At 34.6% G+C, this 4,692-nt stretch overlaps 1 non-coding gene across 1 annotated transcript; it reads left to right on the top strand.

Moving 5' to 3' along the window:
- Positions 1 to 250: 250 nt before the first annotated feature.
- Positions 251 to 672, top strand: LOC145684491 (small subunit ribosomal RNA). Its single transcript, XR_014131316.1, has one exon. It is a non-coding gene; the product is annotated as a small subunit ribosomal RNA (ribosomal RNA).
- Positions 673 to 4,692: the final 4,020 nt, after the last annotated feature.

Genomic DNA, 4,692 nt, shown 5'->3' with positions numbered 1-4,692 from the left:
ATTAATTAGTGTTTGAAGCAGTTAAGGTTTAGCGAGAACCGGCGAAATTCGTGCCAGCTGCCGCGGTGAGACGAGGGGGTTAGAGGGAAGCGGTGAAAGATGGTTAAGGTGTAGTTATGAATTTAAATTAAAGGGCTTTGACTTTTTATTTTTAGGTGAAATTATTATTTAAAATAACGAGTTCTATGTTTGAGGCTAAGAAATTATTTGTTAAACTAGGATTACCTATTATTTTTAATGTAAAATAAAACACCTGGGTAATAGTAGTTATGTTCTTGAAACTCAAAGGATTTGACGGTATTTTAGGCTGTTCAGAGGAATCTGTCCCGTGATCGATAATCCACGATATATTTTACTTGCTGTTGTGTGACAGTTTCTATACCGCCGTAGTTGAGGGTACTAAGGAAAGGTTAAAGACCTTCATTATCTTTATTGAGAAAGACTTCAGTCAAGGTGCAGCTTATCAGTAAGAGGAGATGGATTACAATAGAATGTTTATACGGATTTTATTATGAAATTATTTAAGTGAAGGTGGATTTGAATGTAATGTTGGTTATATTACTAGCATGAGTAGGGCTCTAAGATATGTACACATCGCCCGTCGCTTTCATTTGTTTAGGTGAGATAAGTCGTAACATAGTGGGTGTACCGGAAGGTGTCCCTAGATTGAATTAATAACAAAATAGAGCTTGTTAGTTGAGCTATTCGTTTACATCGAGGAGGTTTCTGTGCAAAAAATGAAATGAAATCTTTGAGTTTTACGTCCCACGGTTATGCCTGTTAGGCTAAAGGAGACGGTGATAATGAGAGATGAGTGAAATGGTGGAATGAAGAAAGTGGGAGGAAACCGGAGAACCCCGAGAAAACCCACGAGCACGGTGTTTGTCCACCACAAAGTTCACTTGGCGGGGGCTGGGATCGAACCCGGGACCCCAAGCACCAGAGGTGAACGCTCTACCACTGAGCCACCGCGCCCCCTCGGTTTCTGTGCAATTCAGATTATTTTGATTGGAGGATGTGCTTATATATTATTATTATTTATATTGACATTAAGTGAATTAACTTTAATTGGTGTTATTGTATGGGGTATAGAATTAATTTGTTGATATTATAGTTAATTTGTACCGTAAGGGAATGTTTAAATAAATGAAAGTTTTTTTAGGAAGAAAACATGAAATGTTGTACCTTTTGTATCAGGGAACACTAAGTAATATTGTTATATAATTATTTCCCGAAATGGAAAGAGCTAAAATATTATGATATTGTAAGTAGTATATTATTTATTAATTTTATTTTAGTGAGAGATGCCTTTCGCTTTCCATTATATCTGGTTGTACAAGAATTGAATCTAATTCAGTTGCGGTGAGACTTGTCGTGGATTTGATTTTACTAAAGTTCTGCCGTGAGTAATAGTAAGGGGGATTTGCTCTTTACTTTTATTATTTATAATGTGGTTTTATATTAAATTAAAGATGTGGGCTTAGAAGTAGCTATTATTTGTAATTTTGGTATTTGAGTTGTTTATCTTATTTTATTGCATTTAATTTATTATTGTACTTCTATCTTAAATTAGTTGAGATAATCTATAATGGTATTATTAGTATACTAGGGAGAATGATTAAAGAAATTCGGCAAAACTTTCCTCCGCCTGTTTGTCAAAAACATGTCCTTTTGTTAAAATAGAAGGTCTGACTTGCCCAGTGAGGGTTTAAACTACCGCGGTATCTTGACCATGCGAAGGTAGCATAATCATTAGTCCTTTAATTGTGGGCTTGTATGAAAGGTTGGACGAGTGGAAGACTGTCTTTACTTGTGATGTTGAATTTTACTTTTGAGTGAAAAGGCTTAAATGATTTAGCAGGACGATAAGAGCCTGTAGATCTTTATATTTAAGTAGTAAAATTCGTAGATGGTAATGAATAAATTTGCTATTTAATTGTTGCGTTGGGGCGACGAGAAGATAAAATAAACTCTTTTTGGAATAATTAATTTAAGTATTTTTATGATCTTTATTAATGATTAATAGACCAAGTTACCTCAGGGATAACAGCGTAATTTTTTTTGAGAGTTCATATCGACAAGAGAAATTGCGACCTCCATGTTGGATTAAGATTTTATCTAGGTGCAGAAGCTTAGTGTATGGGTCTGTTCAACCTTTAAAATCTTACATGATCTGAGTTCAGATCGGCGTGAGCCAGATCGGATTCTATCCTTTATTTAGAAGTAATGCTTTAGTACGATAGAACCAGGTACTAGTAACATTTATTGTTGAGGAATGAAAATAATTAATAATTACTTTGGCAGATAAGTGCATTAGATTTAGGATCTAATAATGGATGAAGTGAGTCCAGGTAATAGTGTATTATGATTACGTTATAGGTGTGGTTTCCTATTTAATTTTGATTATAGGTGTTTTAATTGGAGTTGCGTTTTTAACTTTATTGGAACGGATTGTTTTAGGATACATCCAGATTCGCCGGGGCCGAACAAGGTGGGCATTTGCGGTTTACCTCAGCCCTTTGCAGATACAATTAAGTTGTTTACTAAGGAGCAAGTATTTCCTACTATATCTAATAATTATCCTTATTATCTGGCTCCTGTTTTTAGTTTATTTTTATCTTTATTAGTGTGATTAAGAATTCCTTATTTAAGTATTATACTAACTTTTTCTTTCGGCCTATTATTTTTTCTATGTTGTACTAGCATGGGTGTATATACTGTAATAATTGCTGGCTGGTCTTCTAATTCTGCATATTCTTTGTTACGAGGTCTTCGAGCAGTTGCACAAACTATTTCTTATGAGGTCAGTTTGGCTTTAATCTTATTATCTTTTGTATTTTTAGCCGAGAGATATAGATTGTTGAATTTTGGTTATTACCAGGAAGAATTATGATTTCTGTGAGTTACGTTTCCTTTAGCATTAGTTTGGTTTGCTTCTTGTTTGGCAGAAACTAATCGTACTCCTTTTGATTTTGCAAAGGGTGAGTCAGAACTTGTTTCTGGATTTAACATTGGTATAGAGCAGGAGGTTTTGCTCTTATTTTTATGCCTGAATATGCCAGCAATTTGTTTATATGAGCTTGGTTTAGTGTTTTGTTCTCAGGTCATGATATTTTTTCTATTTTTTTTTTTTTTTTTTTTTTTGTAAAGTAGCATTTATTTCTTTTGGGTTTATTTGAGTGCGAGGAACGTTGCCGCGATTTCGGTATGATAAACTGATATACCTTGCTTGAAAGTGTTTTTTGCCTTTATCTCTTAATTATCTTTTATTTTTAGGGGGTATAAAGCTTCATTTTATTTCTCTTTTAATTTAAGTCTATTAAATTGAGAATAAGTTCTTAGAGCTTTGCTCTGTTGTATGTTTTCAAAACATATGATTATTCTCAGCCAAAGAACTAGGTCTTGTTTAGTAGGAAGTCTCATAAGGAGGAGAGATAAGGTACAAATAAGAAGTAAAGTAAGCGAAGTAGATGACTGTGAGAATCTGGGCAGTTAAAATGTAAGGATCTTCGACTGTTCGAGCCCCAATTCAAGTTAAGAGGATTACTGTGCTGACCATAATTCAGAATATAATTTGATTAATAGGGTAGAATGCACTCCCCGTATTTTTCTGGTGTGGGAGAATGGCATAATTATTAAAATGAGGATTGATATTACTAAGGCAATGACTCCTCCAAGTTTGTTAGGAATAGAACGAAGAATAGCATAAGCAAACAAGAAGTATCATTCTGGTCGAATGTGTACCGGCGTAATTAAATTATTTGCTGGAGTAAAATTCTCAGGATCTTCTAATATATAAGGATTTCAGAGAGTAAGTAATATTAGAGCTGCTATTATTATTAGGAATCCAGTAGTGTCCTTAGTTGAAAAATAAGGGTGGAAAGGAATTTTATCTTGATTTATGTTAAGGCCAAGAGGGTTGCTGGATCCTGTTTGGTGGAGGAATAGGAGATGTACCATTGACCTACAATAAAGGGTAAGAGGAAATGAAAGGCAAAGAATCGGTTTAAGGTAGCATTATCTACGGCGAATCCCCCCAAATTCATTGTACTAATATTGTTCCTAGGTAGGGAATATCTGATAATAGATTTGTAATGACTGTTGCTCCTCAAAAAGACATTTGACCTCAGGGTAGCACATAACCTACGAAGGCAGTTGCTATTACTAGAAGTAGAATAGCAACTCCTACTCTTCAGGTGTGAAGATAAAGATAAGAGCCGTAATATATTCCTCGGCCGACGTGTAAGTAAAGACAAATGAAGAAGAAGGATGCGTCATTGGCGTGTAGGGTACGTAAAAGCTTACCATAATTCACATCTCGACAGATGTGAATTACTCTATTGAAGGCTAATTCAATACTTGATACATAATGTATTGCCAGGAATAGTCCCGTAGTAATAAAGCATAAGCCAAGGAGGGAGCCAAAGTTTCATCAATATGAAATGTTAATAGGTGCTGGAAGATCTACTAAGGCATTATTAGCGATTTTTAAAAGGGGGTGATGTAGGCGAATTGGTGTTGTCATATGTTTTAGAAGGCCGAAGAGGGCCTTGGTATAATGAAGTAATTTTTACTACTGCAATTAATGGAATAAATAAGTATATTGGTAGTATAATAGTGTTTATTCAGATTGATGTTATGTAGAATTTTATACCTGGGATTTCTTGGTAATTAATTATATGTAGGTGAGGA

Source organism: Thermobia domestica, chromosome 4 (assembly GCF_964235325.1).
Source record: "Thermobia domestica chromosome 4, izTheDome1.hap1.1, whole genome shotgun sequence".
NCBI classification, from domain to species: Eukaryota; Metazoa; Arthropoda; class Insecta; order Zygentoma; family Lepismatidae; genus Thermobia; species Thermobia domestica.
Note: the sequence above shows the minus strand (reverse complement) of the source record. Positions and strands in the feature narration are given on the sequence as shown.